This window comes from Leopardus geoffroyi, chromosome B2, assembly GCF_018350155.1.
Source record: "Leopardus geoffroyi isolate Oge1 chromosome B2, O.geoffroyi_Oge1_pat1.0, whole genome shotgun sequence".
NCBI classification, from domain to species: domain Eukaryota; kingdom Metazoa; phylum Chordata; class Mammalia; order Carnivora; family Felidae; genus Leopardus; species Leopardus geoffroyi.
The window spans coordinates 143,067,961-143,082,488 of record NC_059332.1 but is presented as its reverse complement, the minus strand read 5'-3'; the positions used below and the strand labels follow the sequence as shown (position 1 = coordinate 143,082,488).

Genomic DNA, 14,528 nt, shown 5'->3' with positions numbered 1-14,528 from the left:
TTTCAGAAATTTGATTCTAACTTCTGTAAACCTTCAGTCACACAAGCACTTGGCTAATATTTATTAGGAGTAAAGCCTTCTATTGTTAGATGGAAATGTGCTTTTTTCTTTGACCTGAAGGATCTGTCTCCAGAGCCTGTCTAACCAAGGGGTGACTTTTGAAGTGATGCCCTCAGCACTGCAGAGAGCATCACTCCAGAGTCATAAATCGGTACTGTTCATAGGGCATCACCCCAGGATCGGTCACATCAAGATTTAACAGAAGTGGAGGAAGAAGTTTTCTCTTTGGTCTCCAGTGTCCTCCTAGTGTCCTGCCTAGCCTGGTGGCTTGGACTTTCCACGTAACAGGTTTGAGCCATGGTTGCTTCATGGTTGTTTCCTAGGACTCATTCAGGATTTTCAATGGGGGCAGTAACACCCTTACATCTTTAGAAATTTGTGGGGTGCTTCTGGTTGGCAGAGTGACAAAGAACTGTCTCGCACTCCCATGCAAATGTTGACTATCTTACCAGACCATGTAATTGGGGAAAAATTACAATTATCTGATAAAATTTAACTCTTTTATAAACACAGAGTATATCTTCAGGGTTTTTAATATGTTCTGAATTTTCCAGATTGTGAATTACAATATATTTCATATAATGAGTAAGCATTGAATTTCATAGTTTTATTTTTAATTTTTTTTTTTTCAACGTTTATTTATTTTTGGGACAGAGAGAGACAGAGCATGAACGGGGGAGGGGCAGAGAGAGAGGGAGACACAGAATCGGAAACAGGCTCCAGGCTCCGAGCCATCAGCCCAGAGCCTGACGCGGGGCTCGAACTCACGGACCGTGAGATCGTGACCTGGCTGAAGTCGGACGCTCAACCGACTGCGCCACCCAGGCGCCCCGAATTTCATAGTTTTAAAAACCACTGAATTAGGGGCGCCTGGGTGGCGCAGTCGGTTAAGCGTCCGACTTCAGCCAGGTCACGATCTCGCGGTCCGTGAGTTCGAGCCCCGCGTCGGGCTCTGGGCTGATGATGGCTCAGAGCCCGGAGCCTGTTTCCGATTCTGTGTCTCCCTCTCTCTCTGCCCCTCCCCCGTTCATGCTCTGTCTCTCTCTGTCCCAAAAATAAATAAACGTTGAAAAAAAAATTAAAAAAAAAAAAATAATAAAAAATAAAAACCACTGAATTAGAAGATCCAACAATTTCTAAGGTCACTTACAAATTAAATTGTATAATTCTCTTGTTCATGTTGCAACACATTATTGGGTTTGTAGGAGAATGGGGTAAGGGAAATACAGAATTGGTTGGTGGTGGTGGTCGTTTTGTGTTTTGATCTGGGAACTTTAGTTTGTGAATTTGCACATGGAATTTCAGGTCCAATTTCCAGGTTATAATTGAGAGCTCAGAGTTCTTCTTTCAAGATGCAAATTATTTGAATTATTTCAGCTGCGTTTTTTTCCCATCCTCTTGAAGAGAAGTTCTGGGGCTCTTTCGGCACTGGGATTTGAATTCTTAGTTTTGTATCAACTGCTAACTTGAAGATTCTACTCTGTGACCCATTTTGCAAATCACTCCACAATGATTCACTAAAACTGTTCTTAGCTCATGCTCTATTTCTGCAAGACAAAGCGCCCCCAGAACCGTGGTAAAAATTCATTTTTAATTTTTTTTTCAACGTTTATTTATTTTGGGGACAGAGAGAGACAGAGCATGACCGGGGGAGGGGCAGAGAGAGAGGGAGACACAGAATCGGAAACAGGCTCCAGGCTCTGAGCCATCAGCCCAGAGCCCGACGCGGGGCTCGAACTCCCGGACCGCGAGATCGTGACCTGGCTGAAGTCGGACGCTTAACCGACTGCGCCACCCAGGCGCCCCTCATTTTTAATTTTTAAAGTTGCTTGTGGTTTTTAGCGAACTTCCCAGTCAGTAAGCAGCACAGGCCCATGGTAAACACCCAGAAAGCCAGAGAGAATCTCAGCCACCTCCTGGCGTTAGCAGGGGGAGGTACACCTTTACAGATTCTAGTCCCCTGTAGTAGAAACCATGCTGGAATATGTTTCATAGTCTTTGAAACACGGATAAAACAAACCTACTTCTCTTGCGGATGTTTTGATTGGTGCGATGTTTTGGAGTAGAACATGGAGGTAGTAAAAGAATTACATGAAATCTATCAAAATCAGTTTGCATGCTCCTTGCACTGTGCTACGTGTTACTGTCTAGGATGACAGAGTAAGAGAGGAGAGTAACATCTGTAACCCTCACAAGGTGTCTTCGTGGCAAAGTGGAGACCCACCGAGCCCGGGGGACGAGGAGGAGCTGGTCTGAGGCATGGAGAGGGCATCTCTCAGGTGGGAACAGTGTATTCACCAACCCTGAGGCGGGAATGTGACATTCTTCCTCCAGCACGGGAGTCCAGCTTCTCCACAGCCTATAAACAAATTCCGAAGCACGAACATGGCCTTCCTGATATCCCCAGATCTGGGGTATTCCTACTTCTGCATCCTCACTCCCACTAAGGGCTCCACTGCTCCCATAGTGGACTCCTTCGAGACTATTCCCTCGAGCCCATCGGGCCCTTTTCCTTTTCTGTGCATTGATTGGCGCGTACTCTTCCCTCCGTCGACCAAAATCTAAATTACTCAGAGACAGTGAGGGAACAGTCAGGAAAGCAGGCTTGGAGCTGACTATGTGGGCGAGTAGCTCAGCTCTGCCTCTCACTAACTGCTGAGATGCTGGACAAGTTACATAAACCCACTGGGATTTAACTTCCTTGTCTATACAGAGAATGACCGTGCCTACTTCATAGAGTAGTTGTGAGGATTAACTGTGTTGCTACCTATCGAGCACTTAGATCACAGTGGCAAGCACATAATAAGCAGTTGATAAATGTTCGCTGTAATTACTAGCGGTAGTGACAGTATCACCATCATCATTTTTAATCTTTCAAGGTCCGGTTAATTGCTACCCAGTTTTCCTTATTTGCAATCGAAGGTAATCACTCCTTCTTCATTATAACACCTTTCCACTTCGTATATTTCTCTATTGGGACGCTGACTTCATGCTGGCTTGTAGTCAAGAATCCTTTCTAGTGGTGACATTGAGTTTTAGTGATCCCTCACCACCCAGCAAGTAGTATTTGGCATGTGTTGAGAAACCCAGTAAATATTGTGTCACGCGGGTTTGCTTGCAAAGCAGGAAGCACAAATTCAAGTCGAGTAGGAAGTAAGGAGAGTCAGGTGGGCAAGCACCCAATTCTGAAAGCTTCAGCCTTCAGAAATGTGAAAAGCACAGGAGAATCGGAGTCATTTCAGAATTTGAGAAGCATACTAACAAGCGTTTTAACGATCTCATGCAGAAATTCACAGCCCCACAGCCGGAGAGATGAAATCTCCCAGATCCATTTTTCTGAGATGCTTCTTTTTCAGTCACTCTCTCACCTACCTGACAGATTCTTAAATTGTATTTATTTTGTCCCAAGCAAAGAAGCCAGGCTCCGTTTTCATGCATGGGATGCCCCAACCTCCTTTCTCCACTGCACGTTTGTAATTTTGCAACCGTGACTGCCTTGGCTTTACAGCACTCCCCCATCTGTCCGTTTGTATGTAACAATTAAGACATAAAAGCAACCAAACTGTACCATCTCCACATCAGTGGGGCGATCTGAGATCAAACCCAATTCCAGGGCATAGCCACGTGCTCTCGGGCCAGTTGTTCAATCTCTGCAACACCCCCCTTCCTTCTCTGCCTCCTCTGTGACCTCCTCTGTGACCCTGCTTCACAGGGTGGATTTGGGGATGAAATAAATCACCCAGGTGGAGACCTAGAGCAATGGCCGGAACAAAGCAAGCAACGCTCAAACATTCCCCCCTGCAATCCGTCCCCCACATAGGAAACCCCCAAAGTAGGAGAAGAAGCCGTTTCTCAGGGACTGATAGGGACAGAGGCAGCGGGGTCCCCTCCTAAACGCAGCATGGTACTTCAATCCGTGTATTTCCATTTTGTCTGTATCCAGTCAGGCTGCATCCTGGTGCAACTCTGGCCTCCAGGCAAACACAGCTGGGTTATGGTGTTGGGGGACATGGGTTCAACAACATGGGTTTCCAGGCCTTCTGTGTGCCAAGCATATGCCGGGTATTAAGGATGTACAATAAGGAAGACCCAATTCCTGCATTCAAGACGTTCACATTCCAGCCAGAAAATTTACTTGCAAGCAAATAAATTATAACACGGTGGGTTGAGTGTAAAGATGCCAGAATCTATCAACAATAGCCAAGTTACGGAAAGAGTCCAAATGTCCATTGATGGATGAATGAATAAAGAAGATGTGGTGTATATTTACAATGGAATATTACTCGGCGATCAAAAAGAATGAAATCTTGCCATTTGCAACAACACGGATGGAACTAGCAGGTAAAATGCTAAAGTGAAATAGTCAGAGAAAGAGAAATATCATACGATTCCACTCATATGTGGAATTTAAGAAACAAAACAGATGAACATAGGGGAGGGGAAGGAAAAATAAGATAAAAACAGACAGGGAGGCAAACTATAAGAGACTCTTTTTTTTGAAAGAGAGAGAGAATGGGGAAGGGGCAGAGAGAGAAGGGGACAGAGGATCTGCAAATGGGCTCTGCGCTGACAGCAACTAGCCCAGTGCGGGGTTTGAACTCACAAACCATGAGATCATGGCCTGAGCTGCAGTCGGACGCTTAACTGACTGAGCCACCCAGGTGCCCCATGAGAGAGACTCTTAAATACAGAGAACAAACTGAGGGTTGCTGGAGGGGTGCTGGGTGGGGAGCACGGGCTAAATGGTGATGAGCACTGGGCGTTGTGTATAAACGATGAATCACTAAATTCTACTCCTAAAGCCATTATTACACTACATGTTAACTAACTTGGCTTTAAGTAAAATTTTAAAAATCAAATAAAAAAATGGAACTCTGGAAATGGTCCTTGAGTTAAAAAATAATAATAAAATGCAAGAAGCTACAGAGAAGGAGAATGCTCGGAGGAAGGTGGGATTCTCCTTATGGAGGAAGCAGAGATGGCTGGGGGAGGGGGGACAACCCTGTGGGCCAAACATGTGGGGACAACCTTGCCGCGGGGACAAAACAGTCAATGGTGTGTTGAAAGAGGAGGACAGGAAAGGAGACGTTCTTTGCTTGCCGGCAGGTGTCCCCAGGTCTTTCACCCGATCCCGTGTCATCTCTGAGCAGCTGGTCATCAGATGCTAGGCAGGAAAGCTCCCCCGCCCGACCGTGATGCAGGGGACGGGGACAGTGGAAATGCGGCAAACCGCAGGGGCGTCCGTGCGCGTGGCCGGACGGTCGGCGCTGCCGGGATGTTCGAGGGCAACTACAGAATGTTCTCAAAGCCCGAAAGCCACAGCCGCGCAACGGCGGGTCGTTTCGGGGGGCCTCAGCCTCCGCCGCTCTGCTTCTACCACAGCTGTTTCCTGGAAGGGCCGCAGTCTGAGAACACGGCCCCAGCACTCTGCCTGGTACGCGGCGGGGGGGGGGGGGGACTGAGCGTGGGGACGCTGACCCCCAAACTTCACCCGAAGTGCCGTCCCTTTTCGCTGGCGTATGGCACAGCCACAGAGGACACCGGGTCCACGTAAGGCAGGAGGTGGGCGAATAACAGCTCTTGCCTCCGTGGTTCCGGCCCAAACGGGGCCGGTTCGTTTTTACAAAGGCCAGGTGACGCGCAGGCCTGTCCACCAGAAAGCCCGACAGGGGAACGGAGGGGCGTGTCTACGGATCCTTCGCCTCCCTGGTCCCTTAACCGGACGTGCGTTTTCCGGGAAGCTGGTGAAGCTCACGCTTTGGCGTCCCTCACTCGCGTGGCCCCGACCTCGTGTTGCATTCGTTCTCTTAAAAAAGTCTCCACAAGTTGTACGCGCTTCAAGTCCCTACGGTAGGAAGTTGCGCATACATGGGCTTAACTCAAGAAGACGCAAAGCCCACCTGACGTGGGAGAAAGGGAAATGAGCCTTTGTCCTGAAAGGTCGCTGCAGTTCACTGCTGATTCTCCCGGTTCTTTCTCGTTCAGGTAGGTATCTTGCCACGAGAAAACCCCAAAAGTTGAGATCACGGTGCTAAGCGTATAGCACGCAGTTGATAAACGTTAGTTTTAGAATCAAAGTTAAACACTGAAATAGAAACCCACAACTTCCAAGGCTTACACTTGACCTCTTCTCAAGGAAGAGTAAAGAAATGAGAATTAAAATTATTACCTTGTCACAGACACTGCTCATAATTGTTGTTATACTTTTTGTTGGACCAAAAGCAACTGTTCATTTAGCATTTGCTCGGGGCCAGTCTGACAAGGGCTCTGCATACATTACCTCTACCTTCATTACAACACTATGAAGTAAGTACACCCATTTCACAGATGAGGAGTGTGAGGCTGGGAGCGATTAAGTAATTTACCTAAAATCACACTCCAGTTTGGGTCTGTTGAACTTCAAAGCCTTATGCTTTATTTAGGCAGAAAAGTTCAGAAGCTAGAGTCTCCCGTTCAGCTAAGTCTTCAGTCTTAGCTGAATAATCTTTTTCTTACATCGGTTCTAACTTCATAGTGGATCCTTAATACCTAACGCACATGTCTGCCTCATCATCTCTCCTCTTGCCAAGAAACGCATTTGGAGGTGAAGGCAGCTTACCCGAAAGAAGTTAAAATTAGACCCCAGCTAACTGACTTTCTTTTTTAATTTTAAAAGTATATTTATGTTCTATCTCCAAACTAGAGATTATGCGTGATGGAAATAATCTGAATCTATGAATCCACAGCAAGGCAATAATAAACTGTATGTACACTAATTTACAAGCCACAGAAGAAGTCCAACATATGCAATAACCACAGTACGAAAACAATATAAATACAATCAAAACAAGCACCACCTTAAAAAAAAATCACACCATATAACTTTTAGATAGAGTTGTTTGGTTTGGTGTGGTTTTCAACTAACTCTCAAGTATTTCCTCCATTCCATTTAAATCATTATTACCCTACCATTTAAGTGTATGCTATTCGATAAAATTAGAAGTCATCCTCTGGCTAATTTATCACTGTTTTTGTCTCCCACCTCCTCAGTGTCATTAATTTAGGAAAAGTTACAATCACCATACTCTCCACCCACCTCACTCTCAGCACAACCTCCCCACATGGCTGGATGTGGATACTCACCTACCTTGGCATCTGCTTCAAGAGAGGAGACAGGCGGGCCTGTTCTGGAGAGAAGGAAGTCAACTTTTCTTCACTTTGGAACAACTGACGCATTTCTCTTTCCTTCCTGTCGGGCCAGTGCTGAAGCGGGGCAGCCTCTGCGCCCGCCCAGACAGCTTCTGTGGTTGCCCCCACATCGCCAAGGACCTCGGGAGCGAGGCCACCCAAAGCCACACCCAGGGGCTCTTGTAGGCCAACAGTCCACAGTCTTCAGCTGGAGGACAGACGAAGCTGACATTCCTGAAACTTTCACCCCTACCAGGGAAACCCCAAGACAGACTAGAGGCTTCAAATATTCAAACGTTTTCACATTTGCAAGGGGTTTCACATTGACCTCAAGTGTAAATGACTGATCACATTGTGAAGAATGGTTACAAATGCAAGAATAACAAGACTGGCATAAGCTTTGGAGGGGGGAGGGTGCACCGCGGGGCGGGGGCAGGGGATTTCACTGAGGTATCCCACCCATACAAATAGAATACGATAAAATCACAAGCGGGGGGAACACACCCCTATCAAGAAACTACAACGGCACGTCGGAAGCCCCTTTGTCTGCCCTTCCAGTTACTACCTTCTCCTCAAAGATAACTATCTTCCTGATCTCTAACACCACTGAGTCGCTTTCCTGTTTTTGCACTTTGTGTCAATGAACGTATATAATATGTTCTGCGTCTGGCTTCTTTTGGTCAGCATGCTTGAGCTTCAACCGTACTATTGCAGGTGTTGGAGAAAACAGACCTCCGTGCTTTGGAGACAAAACATAATGCCAAGACAGAGTTCGGGATGGAGAGGAACCATAGCTTTAGTGCTTTGTGGGCCCGGGAGGCTGCTGCAGGCTGAGGCTTTCAAGAACCTGCCAGCCCGCCTGGAGGAAGAGTGGGGAGGGTGTAGGGAAATGCAGGATGGGGCCGGTTTCCACAGGAATAGGATACTTTCTGCCAGCCTCTTCAGTCGCGTTTTCGGGGTGGTGTCGGGCTCCTGAAACAAAAGGCTGACGAGGCAGGAGGTGAGGTTTTGCCAAAGAGAGGAAAAAGGTGACTTTAAAATCAAGCTTCTCTGAAGCATTAGTGCAGCCATTTTGATTTTTTGTTCAACTTTATGCTTTTAAGGGGTTTCACATGTGGTTATAGTTTACTCATTCTCGTTGTGGCATTATATCATATGAATACATAACAAGCCCATCTATAGCACTAGCGATGGCCATTTGTGCGATCCGTCGTTTGGGCTGGTCTGAACAGTGCTGTTACGAACATTCTGGTATAGTGTCTGGGCGAATTCTTGTCCGTGTCTCTGTTGGCTATGTGCCCAGATATGGAACGTTCAACACTAGTAGCTGCTGCCAGTCTTTCAAAGTGGTTATGCTAATTTGCACACCTATCAGAAACATGTTCCCCCAACACTTACTATTTGCCTTTCTTATTTTATCCATGCTGGTCAGTGTGTGTTGGAATCACATTCTGGTTTTGATTTTCATTCCCCTGCTATTTAAGGTAGCTGAGCAATTTGAACATTATTTTATCGGTTTATTCATCATGTAGCTAGCTACTTTGATGCAGGGCCCGCTCAAGTCTTTTGCCTATTTTACGACTGGGTTATCTGTCTTTCTGTGATTGATTTATAGAAGTTCTTTATATATTCAGGATATGAGTCCTTTGTCAGGTATTTACATTACATGTATCTTCTCCCACTCTGTGGACTTGTTTTTCCATTCCCTTAGTGGGCTCTTTTGAGGGTCTCAGACTCACCTTTGGGGGTGAAGTAGTGTGAACTCTAACTGAATGATCAGGCAAGTCAGATGATCCCTGAAAATAAGGTACACTGTGTGGCCTTGGGGGTCACTGGATACCTCTGAACACTACTGGGCCTCAGTTTCCTCAACTGTCAATGAGGTTCACTTTGATCATCCCTCTGGCTCCTCAGTTCTGAAATCTCATTCTTCTGCGGCCTGAGGATGATGACCTGAGATGGTACATTCCATCAGGGGAGGAGCAGGGCTGGGAGGGTGGGTGGTAACGGGCTGTGAAGGGTAGTGGGCTGCGACAAGAGGCAAGAGTGAATTAAGAGGGCAAGCTCTGGGGTGAGACAGATCAGAGTGACCTTGAGCAAACCATCTGGCCTTCCAGAGCCATTTCCTGGTGAAGGCCACAGGCTTCCCTCTTCGTTTTACAGTTCATTCTGTTCATTCACAGATATTTATTATGTATTTGTTATATCAGGCCCTGCCATAGTGACTGTGGTTGAGGACCCCTGGCCTAAGAAGATCTTTAGTAAATAATAACTGTTATCTGTTTAATAGTAATTTTACTATTTGTAGCATAAGACACTAAGTAAATCCATTAGGAATATTTGGAAGAAAATGTTTTTGGAATGAGGGTACCCTATGATATTTATTTCCAAAGTAGGTGTATTACTTAGCTAGGGGCTGCTGTAACAAATACTTGTGTGGCTTAAACAACAGAAATTCATCTTCTCATAATTCTGGAGTCTAGAAGTTCAAGATCAAGGTTTTGGTAGGATTGGTTTTTTCTGGAAGCCTCTATCCTTGGCCTGCAGTTGGCCGTCTTGTCTTTGTGTCTTCACAAGAGCTCTCTGTGCCTGTCTGTGTCCTAATTTCTTCTTTTCTTTAATGTTTTTTTATTTATTTTTGAGAGAGAGAGTGAGAGAGCAAGAAAGAGTGCTCAAGTTGGGGAGGGGCACAGAGACAGGGGACAGAAGATCCACAGCAGGCTCTGCACTGACCCCAGGGATGGAACTCACAAACAGTGAGATCGTGACCTGAGCCAAAGTCAGACACTCAACCGACTGAGCCACCCAGGCACCCCTAATCTCTTCTTCTTAAAAGGACACAGTCATATTGGATTAAGGCCCACCCATATGACCTCATTTTAACTTGACTACTTATTTAAGGACCCCATCTCCAAATATACCTTATTTCCAAATACAGAATGTCACATTCTGAGGTACTGGGGGATTAGGGCTTCAACATATGATTTTGAGGAAGGACACTTCAGACCGTAACAGCAGGATATAGTAAGAAAATACTAGAACTTCTATTTATATTTAATTTTTAAAGCTAAAACTTAGACTTGATGGATGTTTAATGAATGGATTCACCATTGAATATATCACCGTGGGAATACACATAACTTTGAGATACAAGATCAAAAATTGTTCCTGCTAGGGGGGCAAAATTAAAGAAGTCTGGAGACCACTGGCCTAAGGCCTTGGGCTGCAGTGGACAGCAAGGAAGGGTGGAGAAAGGTGGGTGTTGAGAGGCACCTGACTGGCTTGGTTGGTGGCGCATGCAACTCTTGATCTTGCAGTTGTAAGTTCGAGCCCCACATTGGGTATAGAGATTACTTAAAAATAAAATCTTTTAAAAAACAAAAATATGGGTGTGGAAATTGAGCAGGTATTGATTAGATCACATCTAAAAAAAGAGCGAGGGGACACAGGGCTGGCCTGGGGCTTAGACCAGAGTAGCCCTGGAAGCGGAGAGTGCCAGGATTGGTGCATGGGCAGGAGTCAGGCAAAAAGAGTGAACATGATAAATCATCAAGACACAACTCCCGAAGGCTCCGTGTGGTGGGTTGTAGCCCTCTTCTTCCGTAAGTGTCTGCCTGTAAACTCAGACTGGTCGAGAGACTTGCTCTGGATGATGAAACGTGTGCAAAGGTGACCCCTGCCTCCTATGAGCAGCACTGTCCTAGCCAGCACACGGGGCCACTGTTCCCTGTCCCTTCCCCTTCCCTCAATGATTCTGGCATCAGGCTGCTCCATCAGTCTGGTCCCAGTGTGGAGAAGACATAGGACAGAGCCATAACAGACCCCTGATGGTCACATAGTGTGGGTGACAAACACATCTTTGTTGTTATCAACCACCAAGAGTCTGGGGTCATTTGTTTCTGCAGCTAACCTAGCCTGTGCTGATACGGTGGAATTTTTCATACACACAGAACTGATCAAATATTTAAGAACTACTATAGCATAAAAATCAACCAGTCAGAGAAATGCCCGCTGGAGGCCCCTGCTATGCCCCAAGTTATCCTTTAGTTGTTGGATCTTGGGTATGGGGTCTTAAGGATGGGGCGGAGGGAGCCAGGATCAGGGGGAAGAAGGAGCCAAGGGGCCTGGAGCAGCAGCCATTTCCAGGTACGGAGGAATTTCAGTCCCACTTGCCTGTGCTTCCCCGCTGGCACAGATCTAAGTATAGGCATCTCTTAAGTAATCTTGTTACCACGTAATTTCTCAGCACAGGACTCTCACTTCAGGTATGTGTCAGCCACAAGTTTCTTTTCTTCTCCATTACGGCATCAAATTCCTCAGGCCTGAGTGTTTTGGCATTATCATCTTTGTCATCAAATGGGTATGATTCTCACTGGCCTGGCACGACTCCGTGATCCATCTGAGTAACACACTCCTGGGCACAGAGAAAGGCAGGAAAACTCGAACATCCACAAGATTGGATGGTGAGGGGCTGCAGATCACACACAGCACTGCAAGACCCAACTGTGCCTGTTAATGTTCTTTTTTTTCAGGTGACACGGCTAAGATTATGAGGTCAGCACTTGCTAAATAAAGGCACTGGCAAGGCCAATCCCTATTTTACAGAGTTTGTGTTTAAGGGACTTGACTCGAGGGGCACCTGGATGGCTCAGTTGGTTAAGCGTCGACTTCGGCTCAGGTCATGATCGCACTGTGGGTTTGTTTGAGCCCCGCATCAGGCTCTGTGCCGACAGCTCAGACTCTGGAGCCTGCTTCGGATTCTGTGTCTTCTTCTCTCTCTGCTCCTCCCCTGCTCGCGCTTTGTCTCTCTCCCTCTCTCAAAAAAATAAACATTAAAAAAAATTTTTTTTTAAAGGCCTGGGTTCACAGGAAGAGAGCACGCAGCATCTGCAAGCCCACAGCTAATCCCCACACTGAGAAACAAACCAGAGATTCGTTCCACTGGCTTGCTGCACAGAAACTAAACATTCTAAACTACGGCTGAATACCAGAGATTAATGAGCAGCTATGAGCCGGTGTGCTTATACTTCAGTACTTATGATGGACACTCACTCTTGGCAGATTGAGGGTGCTGGACACGGCAGCTAGTGAACAACCAATGCCGTAGTGATTTTATTCCTTGGCCCTATGGCCTGTCTGCCAATTGGGTGGCATATAATAGCATAGCACATAGCATTTTTCCAAGCACTGCAACACCACTGAGCATAGAGAATTCACGTCCTCCTATTTACAGAAAATATGTTCTTAACATTTTCCCAGAGATCATATCTTAGTAAACTCTGTAGCCTCGACTCCAGCTCAATGTAAGTGTGTTGAACAGGTGAACGAACTGCTCTAAAGAGAAACAGCCCAATTTGTCCATTTCTGAGGCACAATGTGCATATGGCAAGATCGTTTAATGAATGTTCTTTGATAGTTAAAATTGGAGAGCAGTACCCAGTGCATAGGAGATAAAGTCATGTAAAATTTTTTTAAATTCAGGGGCGCCTGGGTGGCTCAGTCGGTTAAGGGTCTGACTCTTCCGCTCAGGTCATGATCTCGTGGTTTGTGGGTTCGAGCCCTGCATGTCAGCACAGAGACTGCTTGGGATCCTGTCTCCCTCTCTCTCGGCACCTCCCCTGCTTGCTCTCTATCTCTCTCTCAAATAAAAATAAAGTCAAAAAACTTTTTAAATTCGCCTGTACATGTTTTCTGTGGATTTCTGCACGTGCTGAGTTTCAATTACACTGCAACTTAAAGTCTAGGCATTACTAATGCACCATCCCAGCAGCCATTTAGAACACTCCGTTGAATTAGGAAGTTCCTAAAAGGCTGTGGAGCAACCTCTAGAAGATGCCCCAAACCACACAGCACTCAAATACAGATGTCCGCTCAGAACCTGTTCACTCTGCTTTGCACATGATTCTAAGACACTCACCTGATTTCAAGGACATAGCAAGACTAGGAAAAGACCTGGTCTCCAGGTCCACAGCAGAGTAGCGAGAGCCAATTAGGAAACAGTGAAGAGACCCGTTTGGCTGAGGAGCGTGGCGGCGCTAAGGGCCCAGAACCCGGCAGGCAGAAGGACACCTAAAATGGGATCTCAGGTGAAGCTGGGAATGCCGGGAAGCCAGATAAAGACATGTCAGAATTAGAACCACATGTGAGGCACAAAGGCTGAAACACTGGGACAGGTGACTCGAAGCCAGATAATAGGAAGGGAATGAATAGCAAAGGAAAATACAGTTAGCTGAGGTCAGGTGTCTAGGGCAGAGCAGCCTTGCGTGTCTCACCGCTGGGATCTCTGCTCACCAGCCCTCTGCCTCCCGCAAGGGAGCAGATAATTGCATCTTTTTTCACTCCGCAGCCCTCTGCAGTGGCCGTGAGGCAAAACGGATGACCCTGGGGAAATCATTCGTTCGTTCGTTCATTCATTTATTCATTCAGTCAATTGTAATTATATACCTACTTGTGCCAGGCATAATGGAAGGGGTAGGGGGTAGTGCATCAGTGAATAAAATGGCTTCTGCCTGCCTGGAACTTAGATTCATAGGGTAGAAACAAAGGTTTCTGATGGATTGAAAGTGAGCTCTGTAGCTTAATTCTACTATATCGCAAGGGCTTGTGGTCAGTGCTTCCTGGGGGGATGGAAAGTGGGTTTCAGCAACTGCACTTTAGAGAGGTAAGAAGTGATAGCCTGATTTCCAGGACATAGCAAGACCAGAAAAAACAGCCCCCCAAATCAAAGATCTTAGCCACAAAGTACATGCAAACAAGTGCCCAAACTCCAGTCCTTCTTGGAAAGTACTGTACAATTACTAATTTTCAGAAAGACCCCTGTATACAAGTGTCTGTTTAGGTCAGTTTGGTTAAAGCAGCCAGGAAGTGTGCAGCATTTCACAAAATTTTCCACCCAGAATGGCTTTTTTTTTTTTTATTGGTACTTAAAAAAAACAAGCCCATTTATATGGAAAATTTACCTCCCTAAAACAGGGTTTCGTTCAGAGCTGAAGTTTCCTAATCCTGGATCTCCAGGAAGACTGTAACTAGTTTCTCAGCTGCTCATCATTCATATTCAGAAATCCCTTTGCAGTGTATTACAGGATGTCCGAATCCATTTGAACATTAAAATTAATCCATACAGCACAAGCTGGAGGGAAGGTCCGGACGACTCTTCCTCTCGGAATGGCTTTTGTACATTTGTTTTGTTGTAGTTGCTGCCAGGCTACCTCGTGGGTTCCCACGGAAACCATCCTGGGGAAGACGGGAGGAGGGGCCGATCCCGAGTCCCCAGCCCCGCTAGCCGGGCGTGGGAGGGGCCC

At 46.3% G+C, this 14,528-nt stretch overlaps 1 protein-coding gene and 1 long non-coding RNA gene across 9 annotated transcripts in view; one reads left to right on the top strand and one right to left on the bottom strand.

Annotated features, from left to right (window-relative positions):
• SYTL3 (synaptotagmin like 3) overlaps nucleotides 1-7,307 on the bottom strand; it is a 94,226-nt gene extending 86,919 nt beyond the window's left edge. For 3 of the 7 annotated variants that reach the window (XM_045500180.1, XM_045500181.1, XM_045500182.1), the window contains exon 1: nucleotides 5,552-7,091. The gene's annotated coding sequence lies outside the window, so the exon portion shown is untranslated. Of the gene's footprint in view, nucleotides 1-5,551; nucleotides 7,092-7,182 lie in introns of those variants that run through there. The other 4 variants (XM_045500178.1, XM_045500176.1, XM_045500179.1 and 1 more) reach the window with 4 other exon arrangements.
• Nucleotides 5,149-7,885, top strand: LOC123609238. 2 transcript variants are annotated; one of them, XR_006717689.1, is made up of 2 exons: nucleotides 5,149-5,494; nucleotides 7,090-7,885. It is a non-coding gene; the product is annotated as an uncharacterized LOC123609238 (long non-coding RNA). The 2 variants fall into 2 exon arrangements; XR_006717688.1 differs by lacking the exon at nucleotides 5,149-5,494 and adding an exon at nucleotides 5,933-6,045.
• Nucleotides 7,886-14,528: the final 6,643 nt, after the last annotated feature.